The sequence below is a fragment of the Littorina saxatilis genome, linkage group LG8, assembly GCF_037325665.1.
Source record: "Littorina saxatilis isolate snail1 linkage group LG8, US_GU_Lsax_2.0, whole genome shotgun sequence".
NCBI lineage: Eukaryota > Metazoa > Mollusca > Gastropoda > Littorinimorpha > Littorinidae > Littorina > Littorina saxatilis.
In genome coordinates, this window is record NC_090252.1 from 50,651,253 (window position 1) to 50,664,333 (window position 13,081).

General features: G+C 41.3%; 1 long non-coding RNA gene across 1 annotated transcript; it reads right to left on the reverse strand.

Annotated features, from left to right (window-relative positions):
- Window positions 1-3,488: 3,488 nt before the first annotated feature.
- LOC138973778 (uncharacterized) lies at window positions 3,489-12,438 on the reverse strand. Its single transcript, XR_011458151.1, has 6 exons — window positions 11,717-12,438; window positions 11,053-11,121; window positions 10,160-10,253; window positions 9,015-9,185; window positions 8,462-8,561; window positions 3,489-4,922 (listed from the first exon to the last, which is right to left on the reverse strand). It is a non-coding gene; the product is annotated as an uncharacterized lncRNA (long non-coding RNA).
- Between the last annotated feature and the right edge of the window lie 643 nt (window positions 12,439-13,081).

The following is a 13,081-nucleotide window of genomic DNA, read 5'->3' on the forward strand; positions in this document are numbered from 1 at the left end:
GAACATTATGAATAAAATGTAGAGGCTCATGTACGGAACATGCCTGTTTGTCTTAATAAATTCTTGTACAGTTATGAATATGGTCTTGATTGACATTCCGGAATATTGCGGGATGCCTTTCAATAATATTCCATAAACTTATAATCAGTTATCAATTGACCATAATCGTACATCTCTACACAAGGGTCAATGCACAATAGTGCTCAGCAGTCTCCCTTGGGTAACCGCACTCACATTGGGGCAATCCTTAAGGTGCCGCTGACAAATCAAAATTCAAATCACTCAAACCATACCATACCTGTCCAAGTCCTACGCATTCTGCGTAATTCTTACGGATTTTCGGTGTTTTTTTGGGTCCTACGTCGTATACCTCAAACCATACGCATTTTCAGCATTAAAAAAAAAAAAAAAAAATTTGTTTTTTTGTTGTTGCTGGCATGGACTGCCGTTCATTCATTTCTGAGGAGGAGCTTGCACCAGCCACAACAGAAGTTCTGGCATGATGTGCGCCAGTTCTACATGGCCTGTGTGAGGAAACTGTTGAATAAATTTCCATTTGGCAGTGAATCCCTGCAACACCTTCAAGTGCTGGATCACAGTCTGGGAGCTGACACACTGACTGCCTTCTTACAGGTCAAAATTAACTCTGATGCATGCTGCCATGATTTTAAGGTGACTGGCAGCATGATTGACAAAGCAAAGATTTGCACAGATGAATACAACAAAGAACACAAGTGACAAGTGACAAAAAAATGAATGAACAAGAGTGCAGTCTAAATGTATTACATGTAGTGGTAAATAAAGAGCAGTTTGTGTAGAAAGGAATTTATGTGTTTTACTTTTAGTTGTGAAAACCAATCTGATTGGTTTAGTGTGTATGCGTGAGAAGTTGAATTTGTGCGTTTAACCACATCCTGATCCACGCATTAACTATGGTTTTTGATCCCCAACTATGGTTTCTTATGCCATTTACTATGGTCAGAGGCCAAAGTACTTGACAGGTATGCAATACGCAGTCTGCAATTATGGACTTTTTCAAATCTATCTCCAAAATAATAATGACATGGTACTTTAAAATCAACGTTGATTGCAGTAAAGTAATTGACTGACAATTAAGGTTGTATGTGGGGTGCCTAAAATTTGAACTTTTCTTATTCCCGAATATTTTTTGTGGGCGCAGAAGCACGGGGCAAATGGTATTGTTTTTTTCTGGAGGGGGATCAGACAATATAAAACCAATTAGAGGCCGAGTTGCCTGACAGAAAGGCCAATTCTATCCCCAGTCCATGCCGGTTACATGTAATTAGCTATGCACACATTTGAGATCGATACCCAACCTTACTGAGCATCAGTTCTTTGCGTTATTTTAATTTTCTTGTTTTTCTTTAAAATAAAAAAGGGAATGGTTTTATTGATGTCATTTTATTATGTCATTATCTAGTCAGCATAAATGACTTTTGTGGATACAGGAGAAAGTGTTAAAATGTGAAGATTTCAAGTGTGGTTTGTGGTCATCTGCTCAGTTGACCACTTAAAATGTTGTTTCATTTGATGATACGTTTTGTTTGGTGTTCCCGCTTGAATGTGACAGTAAGTTGTACAATGTTACTCTGTGTGTGTGTGTGTGTGTGTGTGAGTGATGTGTGTGTGTGTGTGTGTGGTGTGTGTGTGCGTGCGTGAGTGTGTTTGTGTGTGTTGGTGTGTGTGTGTGTTTGGTAACCGGCTTTGTACAGCGGGACCACCTTATTTTGTCATGTATTTTTATTCATTCTGGAGCTTTATTAAATAAACTGCCCATTTCAATCACAACTCTGGTCTGGTCTTATTGTCAGTGTTGCATAAATGATTGTATGTGAGCTTGTGAACATACAAAGAAAAAAGAAAGAAACATTCTGTGTCGAAATATCTTGACTAAAAATCAGGCGGAAGACTACACCTGTTGCATTTCCTATTATGCTCAGGCAATTATAACTGAGGGCGGAAGCGACAATGATTCGTTTTCCCCCCAGATAACATTAATTTGTAGAGACGGAAAAGGAACACGCACATTCTGGAACTGATTTGTGTAAATAACTGAGAGGGTGTTTTGTCTGTTTTGTGAAACGGTCCTCACACATTTGCAAAGTTCCACAGTTAGGCAGCTGAATTAAAGCATTACATAATGCATAGTGTAAACTCTAGGCCTACTTCAAGGTCTTATTACTTCAAGATGCATACACGTGCTGTTGTATCTGTTAGTGCTTGCCGGACACCAGTGCTGATTAAAATGGCTTAGATTGTTACTAATTTGAAACTACAGTATGTCCTTTTACGCGTTGTGGCAACTGAATTTTGTTGGTACCGATGATTTATACAAAGACTTTTATCACAGGTTTCTTCCATATCAAACATTTATACTTACCTTCAAGTTCGAGTTTACCTTTACTTTCACGAGGAGAGTCTGTGTGTGTGTGTGTGTGTGTGTGTGTGTGTGTGCGTGCGTGTGTGCACGCTTAAATATTCTTGATTTTTGAACATAAGCAGTTTATCTGTCATGGAGTTGTGTGTGTTTTCATGTCTGCGTGTTCTTTTCCCCCTCCTTCCTCCTCTCGGCAGTCCGGCTTCAGTCATTTTATTCCTCCCCTCAAAGCAGAAAGCAGCATTGTGTTAATGTTCAGAACTTTGCCAGGTTTTTGTTTGTTTGTTGTGCTTCTTTAATTTAGGTTTGTTGTTTGTTTAAAACACTCAAACATACGCACACATCCACACGCACACTTTTACTTTTTAAGTTATAATAAGTATTGCATTCAGCCACGGTTTTTTTTCTCAGTTGATATTCTGATTTTTGCCATTTTTTTGTGTAATTTGTTTTTGTTGTGCTTGTTTGATGTAGGTTTGGTGTTGTTTGTCGTTGTTTGTTTAACACACACTCAAACACACACTAACCAGACACACACACACCACCACCACCACCACCACCACAAGAATAGGTTTACACTCACTTTTTCCTCCACGTTTTAATTTTGGCAATATCATTAACCCAGGATTGCAAAGCAGGGATCATTTGTCAATTTCATAACAACGTACATACAATTTCAGCTGGTCACTTCAATAAAATGTGCATCATCACAGGTTTCTGCTGGAATGACAGTGTCTTATCTGTCAACACAAAATACACACACACAAAATGAGTGTGATGCTGTATGCCTCCTAACAGATCCTAACTTCACCCTCCAAACCTCCCTGCAGATGTATGTTCTGTGCACAAAAATAACCTTTTAAAATATACAAAATGCAGACGACATTTCTACATTTGTAGTTGTGCTGCAGACCTGTTTACCCCCATAAGCATAAGTGTTTTGGAGTAATGCTCAGCCCCAAAAATAGTAATCCTGGTACAAAAATAGTAATCATCCAGCATTCGTCGCCAATTACAACGCACATGACAACTGTGTCTGCGAAACGCAATCATGCACATATATCCATCATTCACAAACAAAACACATCAGTCAGTTTTTGTAGTCATCATAATGTCAAAGAAGATTACATCAAAAGCACATGCATCACTGATTTTTTTTCTTTTGCTCGTAGTAGGCCTTTTTCAGTGTGTCAAGCGCTTCTCTACTGTACTTGCGCTTGCTGAAGGTACTGAACTTGTCAAATTCAGGTGCACGGAGCCCCTGGGGCTTTTAGTCATACCTCAGGCAGCTATCTGTTAGAAGAACTACCAAGTTTCATTGACTTGCACCCAAAGAGTCAAGAACTGCGATTTTTTTTACGAATCAATTTCGTACTCGGACCCGGCTGGTCTTGACCTATTTTTGGATCTAAATTTAGATCAGGTAGATCACCACATCATGCACAAAAAGGACACGTCACTAGCAAACTATGTCAGACATCATCATGAGTTTGTATAAAACAAAATGGAGGCCGGAATCACTCAGTTGAATCGAACTCCGACCAAACACCACGTAATAACTAGGTTAATTTATGCACTCGCGTGAACAAGAAACTGTCGAGCTTCACAGATGTCGTCGTTGGGTAGTTGGGTTTGTTTTACTACCATAGGAGGATTTTTGAACTGTAAATGCACTCAGCTGCAACAAAAACGCAAAACGAAGGCTGTAAGCTGCACTGTGCCTTTAAGTAGCTCAACACAATGATCGCAGCCCAGGGTGCTAACACAGTTTGGAAGGTCAAGGTTTTATAGTATGCTTCACTAACGGGATCTTATAAAAAAAGCTAAAACATTTACCACTGAAGAAAAACCATCTCTGAACAATTCAAAATTGTCACACTACTAGTTTTACATTTTAAGGATCTTGCCTAGTGCATATCTTTTTATTATGAAACATTTGTATTGTAAACAAAAGAAAACACAATGTCTTGTGATCTGTAAATGTTCTTAATACAGGGAACTTTATACATTGTTCAAGTGAAGTACTGTACAGCCTATTTAGCTTGTTCATTTTCTCCCTATAATCTGCTACAATTCAATAAACTGCTGTAAACTTGTGTGCCCTTAAAGTAGATTTATGTCCTTCTGTGTGGGCACCTTCTTCTTCTTCTTCCTCTTCAGTGTTCAGTGTTTGCATTTGGATGTGTGCTCTCTGGCCAAGTCTTGTTGCACAGGGTACGGGTGGCAAGAAAAGGCCACCCTCTCAGAACGTGTTGCAGAGTCTGTTCTTCCTACCCTAGCCACAGTCGCACGCTGTAGGTGCAAAACCTATCCTTTTGATGTGTACCTTCAGACAGCAGTGTTCTGTGCAAAGGCGAAAGATGGCTGTCTGTTCTGCGTGAGTAAGATGGGGCTATGGTCTTGAATGAGCTGGTAGCTGTCTGTCTTTTTAAAAAAAAATAGACATCAAAGAAGCTGCAGCACCAGCCAAGTGTTGACTGTTTTCTTTATGCGTAACCTGGTCCTGGCAGTAGCTGTTGTCCATCTGTAAACAAGCAAGATCATTATTATAATATATTGATGGTGTATTTGTTTTACCCAAAAGACGATTAAAATAACATTTAATTTTTGTTTTAGTTATGTGGCATACATGCAGTGGAACGATCATATCTTGTGATATCTTCCCTCTGAGAAAAAAAACTACTATTCAAAATGTACTTTTACATACTTTTTTGTTAACTTAGGCTTTTGAAGATCCACATCCAATCCTGCCACAATGTAGGCACAATCATAGGCTAAAATTGTCAGGGTTATTTACCATCGAACTGTCCTCAACATTCTATGCTGACACACACACATGCACACACACACTGGCACAGACACATAACTTGACTTCACTTAGGAAGGTTATGTGATGCTTAAATCATTTGTCTTGCCACTAGTTCATCACAAGTAACCACTGTGTTTATTGCTGGTATGTGCTTAAATGGAGGGATAGTCTTATCCCATGGTAAATTTTTTTTTTTTTTTTAAAAAGCCTGGCAGGTGATGTGAGATGTGAGCCAAACTGTGTTCACGAAAAGCAGCCGGCCTTTAATAACACAAAGCTGCCTCTGTACACAATTCTGCTTTTACACATGCTATCCCTTAACTTGGATTCATACCAAAAATCAAGCCTGGTTTCATAGGAAACAGTCAGAATGTTGATTCAGCATTTAGAATGATAATCTTATTTCATGTACACGCCTTGGCAAATCTGACAATTAAGTAAGCAGAAGTTTTCTTCACGGGACGGATTTGCTCATTTTATTATGTAGCAATGCACTTCACTTGGTCACATACATCCCCCCCCTCCCCCCTCTGTGCACAGTGATAGTTTTAAACAAGGAATTCTGTAAACACAGGGGTGGTCAAATACACCCCCCCCCCCCTTCCCTCTGTGCACAGTGATAGTTTTAAACAAGGAATTCTGTAAACACAGGGGTGGTCAAATACACCCCCCCCCCCTTCCCTCTGTGCACAGTGATAGTTTTAAACCAGGAATTCTGTAAACACAGGGGTGGTCAAATACACCCCCCCCTTCCCTCTGTGCACAGTGATAGTTTTAAACAAGGAATTCTGTAAACACAGGGGTGGTCAAATACACCCCCCCCCCCCTTCCCTCTGTGCACAGTGATAGTTTTAAACAAGGAATTCTGTAAACACAGGGGTGGTCAAATACACCCCCCCCCTTCCCTCTGTGCACAGTGATAGTTTTAAACAAGGAATTCTGTAAACACAGGGGTGGTCAAATACACCCCCCCCCCTTCCCTCTGTGCACAGTGATAGTTTTAAACAAGGAATTCTGCTGTAAACACAGGGGTGGTCAAATACACCCCCCCCCCCCCCTTCCCTCTGTGCACAGTGATAGTTTTAAACAAGGAATTCTGTAAACACAGGGGTGGTCAAATACACCCCCCCCCCCCCTTCCCTCTGTGCACAGTGATAGTTTTAAACAAGGAATTCTGCTGTAAACACAGGGGTGGTCAAATCCACCCCCCCCCCCCTTCTCTCTGTGCACAGTGATAGTTTTAAACAAGGAATTCTGTAAACACAGGGGTGGTCAAATACACCCCCCCCCCTTCCCTCTGTGCACAGTGATAGTTTTAAACAAGGAATTCTGTAAACACAGGGGTGGTCAAATACACCCCCCCCCCCCCCTTCCCTCTGTGCACAGTGATAGTTTTAAACAAGGAATTCTGTAAACACAGGGGTGGTCAAATACACCCCCCCCCCTCTTCCCTCTGTGCACAATGATAGTTTTAAACAAGGAATTCTGTAAACACAGGGGTGGTCAAATACACCCCCCCTTCCCTCTGTGCACAGTGATAGTTTTAAACAAGGAATTCTGTAAACACAGGGGTGGTCAAATACACCCCCCCCCCCCCCTTCCCTCTGTGCACAGTGATAGTTTTAAACAAGGAATTCTGTAAACGCAGGGGTGGTCAAATACACCCCCCCCCCTTCCCTCTGTGCACAGTGATAGTTTTAAACAAGGAATTCTGTAAACACAGGGTTGGGACTCTCTTGTGATGAAAAAAAGAGGTAATCCCTTTATTCTAGGGGGGTTCGGGGGCATGTTACCCCGAATTTTGGTTAAATGGTACATTAAAATCTGTGCAATCTGACAAAAAAGACATTCTCCACACTCCCCAACCCCCCCCCCCCCCCCCCCCCCTCAAAATTACTATTAGTTATCAGGAGTTTTCAGTCAGCACAATTTAACTCTCAAGCCTCCAGTGTTCTGTTTCATCTCCACGTCTCTCCAAATCATTCAGTCAACAAGTCATAGATATTGTAATGAAATGTGACGCGGAAAAATAGATTACTCCAGCAGAATTCGTAAGTTGTGTCCGCGGAAATCCGCGGAAAAGTCCCACCCCTGAAACAGCACTGCATGGTGCCTTTTCCAGAAATAAATTCATCAAAAAATGTCAACTCACAACAGCAAGAGTCAGTGTGTCGATTGTTCATATGTGACAAAGTTGAGGGATGAGCTTATCCTATGTTAAAGCCTGGCCAGAACTGAGACGGTGACGAGAAGTAGTGTGCCTATAATGACACAATGCTTTCTTCGTAAGCAATTAGATTCAACATCTCAGATCTGGTCAGGCCTATACAAATGCCATCTCTCAACTTGGTCCATACAAAAATCATGAACCTGGCTTAATTCTGTACAGAGTGGGAATTTGTTTTTCTCTTTTTCGAAATCCAAAATAAGCAAAATCAGGTCTTAAAATCAATCAATCAATATGAGGCTTATATCGCGCGTATTCCGTGGGTACAGTTCTAAGAGCAGGGATTTATTTTATCTTTTTATTTTATGCAATTTATATCGTGCACATATTCAAGGCGCAGGGATTTATTTATGCCGTGTGAGATGGAATTTTTTTTACACAATACATCACGCATTCACATCGGCCAGCAGATCGCAGCCATTTCAGCGCATATCCTACTTTTCACGGCCTATTATTCCAAGTCACACGGGTATTTTGGTGGACATTTTTATCTATGCCTATACAATTTTGCCAGGAAAGACCCTTTTGTCAATCGTGAGATCTTTAACGTGCACACCCCAATGTAGTGTACATGAAGGGACCTCGGTTTTTCGTCTCATCCGAAAGACTAGCACTTGAACCCACCACCTAGGTTAGGGAAGGTGGGAGAAAATTGCTAACGCCCTGACCCAGGGTCGAACTCGCAACCTCTCGCTTCCGAGCGCAATTGCGTTACCACTCGGCCACCCAGTCCAAGTCCAAATGGAGCAAGTCTTAAAATGGGAGTGAATTTACAGATGTTATGAACAAGAAGTCTGCGAAAACAGGGTCATTAATAGGAAGGAGTCTTAGATTGGGGTGTCTTAAAAGGGGCAGGGGTGGAGGCCACTGTAATGACCATGAAATAATCAAAATAATACTATCAGTCATCTTATTCTCTACCAAATTTCTAGAGGTCAAGACAATGATACAGATTATTTACTTGTGTCACTGTTAGTGTCATTCTATGAATAACAGACCGATAGAAAGAGAGCTCTGTGTCTTGTACCTGGGTTCGTGCTCAGTTGCTTGAAAATTGACTTGTCAGAGGTTCTTCTTCAGCCTTACACCAGCCTACAGCGGTAGCTTCTACTTCACCAAACTTTGTTCTGAAACAAAACAAATAAAACACATATTCAGGGTCAAGCATATGTATCAAATCATGATCACACAATTAGACCTTCTTCTTTGGTCAGTACTATTGAAGATTTGTTAATTGTTTCTTGTTCACAAAAGCACTAATCAAAAAATTGCTCCAGGGGCTTGCAACGCAGTACAATATATTACCTTACTGGGAGAATGCAAGTTTCCAGTACAAAGGACTTAACATTTCTTACATACTGCTTGACTAAAATCTTTACAAACATTGACTATATTCTATACAAGAAACACTTAACAAGGGTAAAAGGAGAAACAGAATCCGTTAGTCGCCTCTTACGACATGCTGGGGAGCATCGGGTAAATTCTTCCCCCTAACCCGCGGGGGGTTGTACAAGATAATGAAATAGAGTGAATTTTGAAGTGCATTCATAATTAAAGCCCAATCATGTGGTTTAACCTACCTAGTCTTGAAAAGCCTGTCCGAGGAAACAGATCAAGCACCCTTCCGCAGACCTTCCTGACGGAAGAGTCTTGGTTGTAACCGCTCACTTTCTAAAGTAGTCCATAAGCAGTTCCATGTGCCTATGTTATCACTGTAACCAGCTCCTTTGTGTACCTGTGATCTGGATGAGCTGCAACACATAAAACTTTCATATGAACACTATGTCAAGTATACCAGTTAGCATCCATCAAACACTGACTGACTGAGGAGCATCACAAGATCTGTTCTAAGGAGGTAACAACTATTGTCACAAAGTGTTTATGATACAGCTGCAGGCACATGGCACTGAGTGGTCAATTGGTGAGGGGGGGGGGGGGCAGAAGTTCTGCTCAGTCTTGTCTGCTGATACTACACTTTGTGGTGGTGTAAGGCAGGGAATCACCACCCCAACCACTGGCCCCGCCCACCTGGTGTCGAGTGCCTGTGGATACATCAGTCCCAGTCATGGCTGGCCCCCGGTTGACAACTGCCATGTACGTCATGTACGAGTACATTTACTTTGCAGTACAGATTAGTTTTCAATAGCAATGACATCATGGACGCACACCTGCCCAACGCAGACAAGGACAGCAAAATCAGGGACCAAACGTGATAAAGAGTAACTAATCGTCACAAACATCAAAATGCTTTGCATTTCTTGACCAGATAACAATCATTTCTGGGCAATTGAAGATTATTATTCCACCTACAGGCTATCACCCCCATGGCTGTTACTTGTAACACATTTCATTTCTTAAAATATGTTTTGTAAAGTAATACTGTAGTTAATAGATTTCTCTGAAAGGCACATTCCTTCTCATGAAAACAATTTGGCTCACCGTCTAAGATCTGGTCAGGCTTTAAAATGGGATAAGACATGATCTCTTAACTTGTTCACATACCCACAATGAACGGTCTGGTTGCTCTCTGCGCCAAGTGCGATTGTGTTATGAATAAATGCTGTAAAAGCTACAACTGTACTAGCTCATTTAAAAAAAAAATCACAAAATGTCACTTCACCACAGCAAGCAAACAGTGTGTTTATTTCTGGTATAGAACAGACACACACATACACACACACACACACATACACCAAAGCAACACAAAAGCCCAAAACATGCCTACCATCTAAATGAGGAATCCAGTTCCAACTGTCTTCTGCCAATATAACACTGCCAGAGACACCATGGTGTAGAAAGTCAGTTTAAAGAGAGACTACCTGAAAGAAAAATGATACAATAATAATAAAACACCCAGTGCAATAGACATACTTGCTCGTTAAAGGCTTACTTTACCATGTAAAAACATTTTGCTTCACAGTCTCAGATCTTGTCAGGCTTTTACTTGGGATAAGATCATCCCTCTACTTGGACGAATAGCAACATAGATCAGCTTGAATGCTCTCTGTGCAGAGTGGTTTTTGTTTGTTTGTTAAAGAATTAGTTTTGTTAACAACACTGGTACCTTTTTGTGAAAATATTTCATCACACATTTTAACTCACCACAGCAAGCAGTCACTGAATATATAATTTTTTGTATGTGGCCAAGATGAGGGATTCCATGTTAAAGCATAGCCACATTATACTGTAGTGACAAGGCAAGTTCAGAGGTTGAAATTGCCAGGGTCATTTTCCATCCCCATGTAGCCTGGATTTAATTACTGGCATGTTTTTCAGTTAAAGAGATGTGTCACTCAGAATGACAGGAGATGGTTCACTCAATGCAGAGCATAATATAACATTGATTTCTTCATGCCATCTGATTTGCAGTTGAATTCACAGGGCGAGAAAAATTCTAGACTGTCCTCAACATTCTATGCTGACTGTAAATTGTAATTATATAATACATCCACCCAAGCTAACTGGTACACTAATCACTTGCTCTGGCTTACTTCTTTTTCCAACATAATAAATCTGTTATTTGTACTTTAGCCTTTTGTGGTAAAATATTCTCATTACCACCAGTTGCACTCACAAGCTATTGCACTAGTGTATTTTGGAAATGATCAAAGGACTTACTTGTGTTCTACAACAGCACCATGTCAGTGTTGCGGGAAGAATGAGGCAGGGCTTGGTAATAACTGAGACCTGCAAGTAAACAGAACATATTTAGAATCCCAGCATGTGTTATAATTTGTGTATATTTATATTATAAGGTCTTACATTGCAATAACAAACACACACACACACATGCACACACTCATTCAATGTGCTCTATGTGCTAAGAATAAGAGTGATTGTTTAATGAATTAACGCTGAAGAAGCTACTAGTTGCTTAAACACATTCATAGCAAAATGTCACTTGATCACCACATCAAGCACACTGTATCTTCATTTCTGGTTGTATACATTGTATGCAAGTGGAGGGATGATCTTATTCCATGTAAAATCCTAGCTCAGCTGATCTCTCTCAACTTGGATTCATACCAAAAATCAGGAGCCTGGGTGTTTCTGTTCAGTGGGCATTTCCCTATTTGTTTTATTTGAATGCATTTCTTAAAATTAATAAAAAGAACACTTCCTCTGCATAGCCGTCAGGATGTTGGTTCCACCTTTAGGAATGTGTCTTAGTGGACGGACAATCTTATTCCATGTACATGTTCCATTCCTTCGTGCATTATGTGATTCTACTGTATTTTAGTCATAAACAATGACCTTCATTCTAATAAGAAGAGACTATTACCTTTCACCTCGGACGTGTCAACTCATATTTTGCCGCTGAGTCGGTGGACAGTTGCTGGAAACCGAGTCCGTCGTCACACCATACTTGTTCGATCACAGTTTCTTTGTTCATCGGCCGAAGCAGGCCCCTCCTTCGCTCCCGTCTCGGCCACAGTTTCCTCAGTGCAGTCGGGCATGAGAGCCCGCCCTTGAACGCACTCTCCCCTGTACCGCATAGTTTTAAACCTCCCCACCTTTTTAATCTCCCTGTTTGCCGGAGCTAACCACTATCGGTAACAGTGACTCAACCGCAGGACTCTGAGACGTTCGCAAGAACCCAGTCCTCTTCGGAAGAAGATGATGATCAAAGATGCATTGCCGACGCCGGCCATGTTGAATTAGTGAAAACCGAAACGTGGAAGCGAAACTAACTTATCTTCGGGAATCAATTAGGAAAATTATATGTGTAGTAGGTAGAAAAATGGCATTTAATGAGACAGATAAAACTCGGATCAAATGAGAAAGAAAGAACTATCCAAACTTGCAAGCACAGCCGCGGTAGTCCTAAGTACGTACTGAAGTTCCCGATCCATGTTTTAGTCTAACCAGCGCTGTCTCTAGTCTATAGATGCGCAACAGGATAAGAGATACCCTGAGGTTATAAGTGATACTCCCACATACGTTGCACAAGCATAATTTAACGTTACCTTATGTACGGTCCAACCGGTGTGCAATGGGTGGAGGGAGGGAGGGAGGGAGAGAGAGAGAGAGAGAGAGAGAGAGAGAGAGAGAGAGAGAGAGAGAGAGAGAGAGAGAGAGAGAGAGAGAGAGAGAGAGAGAGAGAGAGAGAGAGAGAGAGAGAGAGAGAGAGAGAGAGAGAGAGAGAGAGAGAGAGAGAGAGAGAGAGAGAGAGAGAGAGAGAGAGAGAGAGAGAGAGAGAGAGAGAGAGAGAGAGAGAGAGAGAGAGAGAGAGAGAGAGAGAGAGAGAGAGAGAGAGAGAGAGAGAGAGAGAGGAGAGAGAGAGAGAGAGAGAGAGAGAGAGAGAGAGACAGAGAGAGAGACAGAGAGAGACAGAGACAGAGAGAGAGGAGAGAGGGAGAGAGAGAGAGAGAGAGAGAGAGAGAGAGAGAGAGAGAGAGAGAGAGAGAGAGAGAGAGAGAGAGAGAGAGAGAGAGAGACGTAAGACATTTTATTGATTAAACACACAAGGTTCATTTCAACGGGGTGTGGGGAGGGGGTCAGGGTCAGTAACACATGCCGTGTGTTTGTATTTATGGACAATCACCCGGTTTTATCTCTTTCTCTCTAACATATACTCACACGAACGCACGCACGCTCTCAGTCACTCTCTCTCTCTCTCTCCCTCTCTTTCTCTTAAACCTAAAGA